At 40.1% G+C, this 12,394-nt stretch overlaps 1 protein-coding gene across 4 annotated transcripts in view; it reads left to right on the forward strand.

Annotated features, from left to right (window-relative positions):
- The window catches only part of vldlr (very low density lipoprotein receptor), a 232,424-nt gene that overhangs the window by 75,850 nt on the left and 144,180 nt on the right, over positions 1-12,394 (forward strand). The window lies entirely within an intron of this gene.

The following is a 12,394-nucleotide window of genomic DNA, read 5'->3' on the forward strand; positions in this document are numbered from 1 at the left end:
AAAAAGTAGGATTATACTGATCCCATCAGAAGGGTGGATTTGCTACTAAATGCTACTAAAACTTAGAAACCTACAGTAAGTCTACAATACAACATTTCTATTATTTAATATTTATACATTTATCATTTGTTTGTTGAAATTTTGTTCAGTTTAATGATAAGTATTTAAAGTATAACATTGGGCTACCATTTAAACCTTCCAGGCAATTAAGAAAGAAAATGTCCATATAAATCCAACAATAGCAAACCAAAATATTTAACATTTAATTTTAACAAAAGTAATCCTTAACTTTAACTCTTTCCCCGCCATTGACGAGATATCTCGTCAATTAAGAGAAAACGCTTCCCCGCCAATGACGAGATTTTCCGTCTTTCCGCAATACCGCTATTATCCACCAGGTGGTGCCCTTCCGCAACTTTTTAAAACCGGAAGTATTGCCCTATGGCAAGCTGCTGCATGTCCGTGTCTGTTTTAAAGATCGCTCTGAATGGGATCTCTATGAAAAGTCCGTCATTAAAATGGAATTATATCTGCTTTTTGCTCAAAATATGGTGTTTTTGCAAAAACCTACCCATATTCAAAAGCTGATTGCAAAAGAACCACTAAAGGTAGGATGAAACGGTTTTTTTTGTTTGAAAGCAGAGGGTCTGTTCTTTTATTTGGTATATTGTATGTTTATATATTTAAAGAAGAACATTTTCTGGAAGGCATTAAACTTTGGTGAAAATCATGAAAAACGCTGGCGCTGGCTGGCAACTTTTTTTTAAAAACGCTGGCGGTGAAAGAGTTAACTGTCATTTGGCACTGTACAGTATATTCATTAAAATGACAATCATCAGAAACCAAACATTCAAAAGTTTTAACAACCGGCATTTCTATGTAAACTACCGGATATTTAGCCTCTTTATTACTTAAAAATTAATGTTTCAATGTGTTTGTGTATAATCTATGTTGGTTTTTGAGGGCCAGAAAAACAGACTAAATGTTAAATTGAAATAAAAAGTGAGGGAAAGTGGTGTTTTTTTATTCTCTTTTCAAGTAAAAACACTTAGTGACCCCATACAAACCAAACTTCCTGCTGTTGTCTTACATAGCTAATAGTCAACATTGACATGTGATCCCATTTAATTCAGTTTTGCTAATCTGAAAAAGTGTGTATCTGGATCAGGGTAATCCAATCCAATTTTGCTTTGAAAAAACAGGAAAAAAGTGAGATGGTTTACCTGATCCTGGATAGCAAAACATGGGTTTCCAAATCTGGATCATGTTGATCCAGATTCAACTTTTTGAACAACTGGCTCCACATGATAATTTCAAATCCGTTTACAAGACAAATGCTGTTATTGTTTAATATAAAGTTTACATTGCGTTGTAAAAATTATGAAATTATCTTCATACATGCTATTTTCATAATGCGAACGTATTAACACAAGCTTTTTATTCTGCTATAATATTTACCACTATAAACAACATGTAATTTTAAATACAAACTATAATTCTATCTTGACATGCACATTAGGTTCATGTTGGTCCAATTTGATTCCCTCTCTTGTGCACAGTTGCCGTCGTCGGTCTCACTCCTTACTATTATGAGGTGTTACTGTAAAAAATGCGCTATCCATGGCATTTAAAAAACTGGATGGTTTATTTATAGTTCAAATACGGATATTTCACGTCATGTTCGAATGCATATTCGAATATCGAATAAAAAGTGACAGCCCTAGTGTATTCGTACCGGACCATTTCGGTAAAGGGCTTTCGGCATGTGTGCACACATGTGCGTCGAATGATATATTTTGTGTGCGAAACACACAAAACATATTAAGTGTCGGAAGTCTCCGCGTTCAGCCCAAGTCTTCTGTCAAACATATAATTCAGCCCGCAGATAGTTTTTTATTTACTTAGATGTATATTCGTTTGATTATTGATGTGTCGCGTGTAAATGCGCGTGTTAAACATGTGTCAACGCGCTGTTTTGTACTTTCAAAAGTGTGTGAGAGGTTGCGCGTCTTTCGTTTCTACGCAGTCATGAGCTGCACTTTCTTTGACAGGGAGAATAAACAACATGCAGTGTAACACACACACACACGTGCAAGTTCTCCCACTTAGAAATCATGAAGGGGGTCTGAAATCGTCATCGTAGGTGCTGTGAGAGACAAACTCTAAAACGAAAACCAGAAATCACAATATATGATTTTTTTAACTATTTATTTGTATGATACATAAGGGTGTCATGATTTAGATTTTCACACCCTCGAACTTCGAATTAAAAAATGTGATTGTCGATGCTGCTAGTGTTGGGCGATATGCCCCATTTTGAGATCGTCCTATCGTCAGCCTGTGAGATCGGCGATACACGATAGTATCGGGGGGCGGGGCAGTAGTTTACTCATTTATTTATTTGTTCATTTATGACAAGACTTGATTGGTGGAAAAAAGAACAAGAGCAACACCGTCATGAATGCATCTTTCTTAAAACTAATGCCATTAATCTGAGTGCGTCATTAAAGCCCAGACGCTCTTTGCGTGCCAGAGAGCGAGAACAGGACACGCGCTGGTTTTAACCCTCTGCGCGCTAACAACCTCTCTAGTGCAAGGAAATGTCAGAGATAGGGCTCCTCAATTATGGGAAAAATCATAATCCTGATTTTTAACACGATTACTTAATGACTGTAAAAACATGCACCTGCGCAGACACACGCAGCGCACATAAAAATAATTAAATGCATTTGTTTAGTGCTGTTGCAGAAGGTTACACGTGTCAAGCAGTGGTGCTCTCAGAGGTGCCTTTTTAAACACACTGGTCCAGCGGAACACAATCATATTTTAAACACGAGGGATGTATTGCTAAAACTCCTTGAAAAGCATATCATAAACAGGATTACTATCTGACTTCAAGTTCAGACAGAGCGCAGCTATCTGCACGTACGCGAGAGTGGCGCCAATATGCAGCGGGTTATATTTTAAACAAAAGGAATAGTTTGCCTCAGCTCGCATGAAACGCATTAAACCGCACAAATACATAAGGATTACTACTTCAGTTTATGTTTAGACTTCGGACAGATGCGAGAGCGCGTGCATGTGAGACAGAGGGAAGCGTAGCTGCTCATCCACGCGCTGGATTTAGGTGCTAGAACGAGTCCGAGACGCGCGCATTAAGTGCATCTGCGTGCAAGAAGGAACTCTCTCTCTACAAGCTCTCCGCGTAAAGTGAAGCACAAACCCTCATGCGAGGAAAAGCATGCAAAACTATGATGATGATGATAATAACAACCATTCGCCAACTATCGTCATGACTATCGCCATGAAAGCCTGCCATTGGCGATATGTCGGACGATCGTCGATACACGATACTATCGTCTATCGGCACAACACTAGATGCTGCCATGCCCCATGTCCGCTCGGCTTGCCAAGCGGGGGGAAAAACTCTCAGAGATTTATATTTTAAAGTCGAGGGATGTATTGCTACAACTCCTTGAAATGCATATCATAAACAGGATTATCTGACTTCGGACAGAGCGCAGCTCTCTGCACATGGGCGAGAGTGAGAGAGGCGCCAAGATGCAGCGGGTTATACTTTGAACGCATAAAACTGACAAATACGTAATCAGAATCAGAATCCGAAAGAGCTTTATTGCCAAGTATGCTTGCACATACCAGGAATTTGTTTTAGTGACATAAGCTACCAGTACACAGAGACACCAACACACAGACAAATAAATAGTTGTATAAACAATTGTGCTATAAATGACAATGGCATAGCATTGAATAAGGTGCAGGGATGAAACTAGAATTGAGGGGTAACAAATAAATATAAGGATATTGCACTTGTTTTTTTTTTTTGTTTTTTTTGCCTAAGCATAAGTGGGGAACATTTAACTGTTCATGAGGTAGATTGCCTGGGGGAAGAAACTGTTTTTGTGCCTTACTGTTCTGGTATTTGCCGCTCTGAGACGCCGGCCAGATGGCAAAAGTTCAAAAATGGGGTGACTTGAATGTGAGGGATCCAGAGTGATTTTATGAGCCATTTTCTTCACTCTGGATGTATACAGTTCTTGAAGGGTGGGCAGGGGAGCACCAATAATCCTTTCGGCAGTCCGAACAGTTCTCTGTAATCTTCTGATGTCTGATTTTGTTGCTGAGCCAAACCAGACAGTTATGGAAGTGCACAGTACAGACTCAATGACGGCTGAGTAGAACTGTTTCAGCAGCTCCTGTGGCAGGTTAAACTTCCTCAGCTGGCGAAGGAAGTACAACCTTTGTTGGGCCTTTTTCACAATGGAGTCAATGTGATTGTCCCACTTCAGGTCCTGAGAGATGGTGGTTCCCAGGAATCTGAATGAATCCACTGCAGTCACAGTGCTGTTCATGATGGTGAGTGGGGGATGTGCAGTAGGGTTTCTCCTAAAGTCCACGATCATCTCCACTGTTTTGAGCGTGTTCAGCTCCAGGTTGTTAAGACTGCACCAGACAGCCAGCTGCTCAACCTCTTGTCTGTAAGCACACTCATCACCGTCCTGGATGAGGCCGATGACTGTAGTGTCATCTGCAAACTTCAAGAGCTTGACAGAGGGGTCTTTAGAGGTGCAGTCGTTGGTGTACAGGGAGAAGAGCAGAGGGGAGAGAACACATCCCTGAGGGGCACCAGTGTTGGTGGTGCAGCTGTTTGACATGAATTTACCCAGTCTTACTAACTGTTTCCTATCTGTCAGAAAGCTGGTGATCCACTGACAGATAGAGCTAGGAACAGAAAGCTGGGTCAGTTTGGTCTGGAGGGTTGTTGGGATGATGGTGTTGAAAGCCGAACTAAAGTCCACAAACAGGATCCTCACATAAGTCCCTGTTTTGTCCAGATGTTGCAGGATGAAGTGCAGTCCCATGTTGATTGCATCATCCACGGACCTGTTTGCTCGGTAAGCAAACTGCAGGGGGTCCAGTAAGGGTCCAGTGGTGTCCTTCAGATAACCCAGAACCAGTTTTTCAAACGACTTCATGACGACAGACGTTAGAGCCACAGGCCTATAGTTGTTAAGTTCTGTTATCTTGGGTTTCTTTGGAATGGGGATTATGGTGGAGCGTTTGAAGCAGGAAGGCACTTCACACAACTCCAGGGATCTGTTGAAGATCTGTGAAAAGATGGGGGCCAGCTGGTCGGCGCAGAGTTTCAGACAGGCTGGTGTAACGCCATCCGGGCCTGGTGCTTTTCTTCTTTTGTTCTTCTTGAAGACCTGGCGCACATCATCTTCACAGATTTGAAGAGCAGGAGGTGTGGAGAGCGGAATTGCAGGAGGTGTTAATGGTTGTGTAGGGAGATGGTCAGAATGGGTGTTGGGGGTTTCAAATCTACAATAAAACTCATTCAGGTCGTTAGCAAGTCGTTGATTAGCCTCAGTGCAAGGGGATGGTGTCTTGTAGTTTGTGATGGCCCTCAGTCCTCTCCAGACTGAAGTTGAGTCATTGGAATTGAGTCATTGGAAGTAAACTGGTTTTCCAACTTTTCAGCGTAGGTCTTTTTAGCCGCTCTGATATCTTTGTTCAGTGTGTTCCTGGCCTGATTGTACAAGACCCTGTCCCCATTTCTGTAGGCATCCTCTTTGGCCTGACGAAGATGTCTGAGTTTTACTGTAAACCATGGCTTATCATTGTTGAATGTTAAATAACTCCTGGTAGGAATGCATACATCCTCACAGAAACTAATATATGATGTTACGGTCTCTGTGAGTTCGTCCAGATCGGTGGTAGCAGCTTCAAAAACACTCCAATCAGTGATGTCAAAACAAGATTGTAAATCCTGCTCTGTTTCGCTAGTCCATCTCTTCACAGTCCTTACAACAGGTTTAGCAGATTTAAGTTTCTGCTTGTAGGACGGTATAAGATGAACCAGACAGTGATCAGAACGTCCCAAAGCTGCTCGTGGAACAGAGTGATATGCATTCTTTATTGTGGTGTAACAGTGATCCAATATACTACTGTCTCTGGTGGGACATATAACATGCTGTCTGTATTTTGGCAGTTCACGGGAGAGATTGGCTTTATTAAAGTCTCCAAGAATGATTAAAACAGAGTAAGGTTTACTACTTAAGTTTATGTTTAGACTTCAGACAGATGCGAGAGCGCGTGCACACATGAGACCGAGAGAATGGATTTATTTCAGATGTAAGAGTCCAAGACGTGTGCATTAAGTCCATGTGCGTGCAAGAAGGCATCCTACAAGCTTTCTTGCGTAAAGTAAATCCCACAAACCCCCATGCGAGGAAAAGCACGCAATGTGCATGTAAATGTGAAACTATAATAATAATAAATAATAATAATAATAAATAATAATGGCATAGCATTTTTATCTTTCAAAAAAGAAGATAAAAATCGAGAATCGAATTGAATCGTGACCTTGGAATCGAAAATGTATTCAAATCGAGGATTTGAATAATCATGACACCTCTAATGAAACAGCTGCAAATAAGTATTGGAACACCTCTCTATCAACTACAATTCGGACCCTTAAAGACCTGTTAGTCTGCCTTAAAAATGTCCACCTTCACTCCATTTATTATCCTAAATTAGATGCACCTGTTCAGGGCTCGAGAGTGCGACCAGTTTGGTCGCACATGCGACCTAATTTCTCAGTGGTGCTCTCTCTCTCTCCAGTGAGAGAGAGAGAGAGAGAGAGAGAGAGAGAGGTGAGTAGCCTTGGTCCGTCAGATAAACAGAGTGGATGTAGCCGCGGATGATAAGAGAAGAGGAAAAGAACGATTGATAACTTTTTCGTTAAGAATGTTAAGTTAATGCCTGATCCGTCCGAAGATCGTAACCAATGCTCTGACATCAACCTCCCGTCACATCAGCCCTGGTCAGAACCCGAAGACGGAATTAGGTAATGAGCCTCTTACAATCGAGCCAGAGCATAATTCTTTTGAAGAAAATTATTTGAACGTAACCCCAAACAGCAATGTCGCGTGCGCCCAGCCAGGAGTCAGGACCGCTGTTTTCTTCATAATCTTACTTCCAGATCTAATCCTATAAACTTTTCGGTGTTTGCTGTATCGCTATCACCGCTTTGCCAGACTGTCTTAAATAGAGAAATAAATTCATTCCTTCATTTGCGTTGTTCATTCATTTATAAATAATTCCCCCCAAAGCTTTAGTTGCGCAAAAACCATTAAAATGAATAGAACATGATGATTACGTCTTTCTTTGGTGAAAAAATAATAAAATAAATAAGCCTACATGAAATGTGTTTCACTTAAATAATTAGCAAATTAACAAAACGAATTCAAAAGTAGCCTATAGCCTATATGAGTTTATTTATTGTGTGACGCGCTCCAAATCCGATGCAGCACAAAACACTTTTTTTTACCTATTTAAAAAAAGCACAATGTTTTGTTATTATTGTGAGTGTAACTTTACATAAATAAATGTACACCATTACAGTTTTGAATGTTGTTTTACTTTTATTTGTATGACCATAATTTAAGGTAATTTAAGGTCATGCAAGATGCAAGCTCATCACGCGTATCATGCCATCACCGGCGCGGGTTTACGCAGGGAAGCGAGAAAGAGACATTAAACTTTAAACATTTAACATTCTACTTGAGTTGTTTTGGACATCCCTTTGGAATCACTGCAATCATATCATTAATTTATAATGTATAAATATAAGCGCAGCGCTTATGAGTGTTCAAACACTGCTGACCACTCCGCTGTCAATCTGCCGACCCTCAAAAAGTTTCACATTAAGGGCCCTATCTTGCACCCAGCGCAATTGACTTTGTCAGTGACGCATGTATCATTCGTATTTTGCACCAGCGCACAGCGGGTTTTTCCCTCCACAGACGCACGTCGGCAAACTAGGGAATGAACTTGCGCTCCCTGGGCGGTTCAGCGCAAAAAAGTAGGCGTGTTCCGGCAACTGATCTATATAAATGACTGGATTGCGCATGACATCACACTTGTGAAGCCACCGCGCCGCCATGTTGGTATACCCAAACGTTCTATTAAATCAATGGACGTTATCAGATTTTAATGATAAAACATCACTTTACTCGTCTTCGTTTTTATATGTGAAGTTACCCTGTACATTATTACAACAAAAACGTCCAAAGCATGTAAATAGTTATTTACTGAAAGTTGTACATTTTGCGTTTTAATCAGTTATTTCTTTATTACAGTATCAGATCAGCAGACAGACCGCAGCATATTTAGTATTAATGACAATAAACGTCTTCATTCTGAAATCTAAATACATAATCATGCTTTGTACCGTATGTGCATGCAATAATTTGCTAGTTTTGTAATTATGTTATCTAAACTTACAAGTTACCTGAACTTATTTAGAGAAATAACGCTGACCGTCACAGAATGTCAAACAAAACTTTATTTATACCCGTGTCATTAACAAATGCAACAGACACACTCACCTTAACGGTTTTTTATAAATCCATTATCCTGCCCGATTAAAACATAAACATTGCAAATAACACCAGAATTAACAAATAATTAACGTACACATATCCTAAAAATTAACCTTGTGTAACTGATACGCTGTAAAGGGGGTCAATTTTGATCATGATTTTGAATCGAAAGTCAATGATGCTCTCTGCCGGTTGGGTATACCAAGATGGCGGCTCGAACTCTGTGCTGGCTTCACCTCACGCAGTTACGTCAAGCGTTCTATGCGCAATCCAGTCATTTATATAGATCAGTGGTTCCGGCGCAAACCATCCCAGATGCTATTTTGTAGTTTAAAAAAACAATTGCGCCACTGACCAGAAAAAAAAGTTTAAAGTCAGTGGCGCGTTGCGCGTTGTTCATTATGCTATTTAAGGGCGCATGCTTGACCATAATGTATAGCGTGCACAACGCGCATACACTTTGCATCTAATCTACACAGATGCAACAGTTATTTTTGCAAATCATAAATTGTTACACTTAAAAATATTAATACACGAGATAAGGGGAATCATAGTGGTGAGCATTGTGGTGATAGTTTTTATTTATTGTGTGGCTGCGTTAAAAAATTCTCATGCAAATAACGATTAAAATATTTTCATAAGTTTGTTGTGTGGCTGTATTACTTTATTTTATGTAAATAATAATTAAAATGTTTTCATAAGAAACCTTAATGTATGTGAACTTGATTTGTAAGAGTACTTTGGGGTTGGACCTTGCTTGCGTTTCTTGGGTCCGATTTCAAAGCCCCCAAACCCTTTCAGCGGTGAGGGTGGACGCAGCGATGTCCTCTGCTGGCGTCAGGTCATGTGTAGGCAGATCCACCTCCCGTTACACGGCGTGCCCGATTTATGCTGGCAAGCTTGGGATTCCCCCGTCTCCTGACATCATTGTAGCGCTTGGCGCAACAATGAGGATGCCAGCTGATGAGACTGTGGCTATTTCCTCTCACGCCTGTTTAACATACGCTGATTTGGGCGGGTTTCTCCTATCCCCATACAAAACAACTTCTCTGTCTTTGACTGCTCTTACAAGAACGTTGGTCTCCTCGGCTGTGTTATTTCTCACGCCGGGAAAATAGCAACAGCGCCCAAGATCCGCCCACAAACTCACTTGCGCGTTGCGCTTCGCACTTGCGTTTCAGATCGTTAAAATAGGCCCCTAAATGTTAATATATTTGTCCAGTCATGGTCCTGTGTTTATTTCTGTCAATGTTCTGCATGAAGATCTTTAAAGGTTTCTACTTACTTCACGATTTGCGGTGCGGTCGGTCGCAGTCTTTATGTAAAACGGGCGGGTATAAAATAAATTGATGCTGATGTCGTATAACGGGTCAAGTGTTATTTTAATCGTGCGGATGCGGGTTATCAAACAGGACTGTGCATGACTCGTATAAGGAAAATGGAATGACAACATGAAAATTATAAAATAGCCTACATGTTTATCAGGGATGTGATTTTTCCGAATTAATCCGGAATTCCGGATTTTCCGACCTGAAAATGTGACCTACGTGAATCATGCAGATACGTAAAAAAAAAATAGGGGGGAGGGGGGTATCTCACAGCCGTCGGCCGCATTGGTAACCCGGGACGGAACCACAATCGCCGTCCCCGCGCAACAGCGCCACACCGGGCAGCACGTCAGATGACAAAGAGATGCATTTTCCTTCCTTTCCAAGTATCAAACAAGGACGTGTTTCCGACCGTTCGCAAATGGCGGATGGCGAAGTATGTATTCACCATTCACCAATCAGAGCCGATCGTTTCTCTCCTCTCTTTTCCTCATTTGCGACGTTTGGCTGTCACTCGCGTGACGCGAAACAAATCGGCAAACATATACAAGTCGGTTTACTTGGTGGATTTGGAGCGGCAATTTTCACAGAAATGAGAGGAAAAACGAGCGCCATTGCAGAAAATCCTGGTGGCGACTGAGAGAGGGACGATGCAACAATATTGGTTCCGAAAAAGGCAAGGACGTAAGTTACCTCTGAACGTTTCTCAATCGGAAGGCTGCAGCCTCCGGAGGTCTCATGCAGGTTGCATACGTCATCAAGCCTGGTTTAACCTAACTAGGATTACATTCGGAAGTCATAAACCTATTACAACAATTTACGATTAACTAAGAATAATAGTAAACTTCATAAATGTTAATATTGTGACTCTTCCCTTAAGAAAATTAACCATGGTTTTACTACAGTTAAAACCAAAAAAACATGGTTACTGTAGTAAAACCATAGTAACTACAAAATAACCATGGTTTTGACAATCATGGTTTTCAAAAACCACAGTTAAACCATAGTTAGTGCAGTAAAACCATGGTTTTGCTGATGGTAATCAATACACCAAAAAACCATGGTAACTACACTTTTACCACAATAAAACCATGGTTAATTTTCGTAAGGGTTGATGAGTCTTGATGACGTATGCAGCTTAGAAATGCGACCTCCGGAAGGCTGCAGCCTTAGGATTGAGAAACAGCCTCTGTATCATCGTTTGTTTCAAAGGTTTCGTGTTTTTAAAGTTTTAAGGTTGACCAGTTTGATTTAAATAAATAGCTCCTGTACTTTTTTGTACAATTACTTTTATTTATTAGTGTCAACCTTCTATTGTTTATGTTTAACAGCTAACAAAGTTACTCATCTACTAAAATTAGAAAAAGAGACCTTTAAGACACTTTATTATAACTAAAGGTCCTGTGTAGCACATTTTACAGATATTTGTATTAAAAAAATACTCTGGTAAAAATAGAAGTACTGATTTAACTTCTTTACTTAAGTAAAAGTATGAAAGTACAGGCTTGGAAATTTACTTAAAGCGTAACTAAACCCCTGGTCAGAGCCTGACTCCACCCACTGCAATATTTGAAAAATGCAAGAAAAGTGGGCAGATCCCAACGGAGATAGAGGGGACGAACTAAGCTCGTATCAAGTGTGTGGTGAGATCGTAACAAGGGCGTGGTGAGCTTGAACCTGCTTACGTCACAAGTTATTTCTTGGACCCACAATCCAATAGGAAAATTCAACTGCAGTAGCCACCGTTCAACCTGAAGAGGGCAGCACTCAGACGTTTTTACACCATATATTGTAGTATTGAAACACTTTATATCCAAATGTCAAAAAACTTACTAAAATCAATGAACAGCACTAATAAAGCATCATTTTTACAGATCATTAACTAAAAAAAGTTGGTTTAGGGTTAAGTTACTCTTTAAAGTATAAGTAGCCATGCCTTTAGTTCTTTATAAGCCATTGCCTACATTTTATTTGGATGTCTGCAAAATAGCCCTTCTTTTGACATGAACATTTGCATGTTGCACATTTAGCTGTTAAAGTTGTGTAAAAATGCAAAACAAAAATAAGTTAAAACATATTTTTTTGTCATGGTTGTTGATATAGAGAGAGGTGGTGATGGAGCAGTGGACAAGACACTTGCTTTTGATTCCCACTGTTACACATCCACCAAATAAGTTGTTATTTGTCATACTGTACAAAAAAAATGCATGTTGCACATCTAGCTGTAAAATAAATTAAAATGTGTTTTTTTGTTCAAATAGGTTGTAATGGGTCCTACTTTACTATCCGTATAGATCTGCCACCAGTTTGATTGGCGCGTGTGTGTTTGGGGGGGGGGGGTCTCAATATATTTTCCTGCTTTTTTGTCCTTAGCCAATCACATGCCTGGTTTATATTCTGTATTAAACCACCATGGGCGCTAAACTTGCGGTGTTAAAGGGACAGTTCACCCAAAAATGAAAATTCTGTCATCATTAACTCTCCCTCATTTTGTTACAAACCTGTATAAATTTCTTTGTTCTGATAAACACGAAGCATATTTTGAGGAATGTTAATAACCAAACCAAGCATGAGCCCCATTCACTTCTATAGTAGGAAAAAATAATACTATGGAAGTGAATGGGGCTCATGAATGGTTTGGTTACAAACATTCCTCAA

This window comes from Paramisgurnus dabryanus, chromosome 10 (genome assembly GCF_030506205.2).
Source record: "Paramisgurnus dabryanus chromosome 10, PD_genome_1.1, whole genome shotgun sequence".
Lineage (NCBI taxonomy): Eukaryota > Metazoa > Chordata > Actinopteri > Cypriniformes > Cobitidae > Paramisgurnus > Paramisgurnus dabryanus.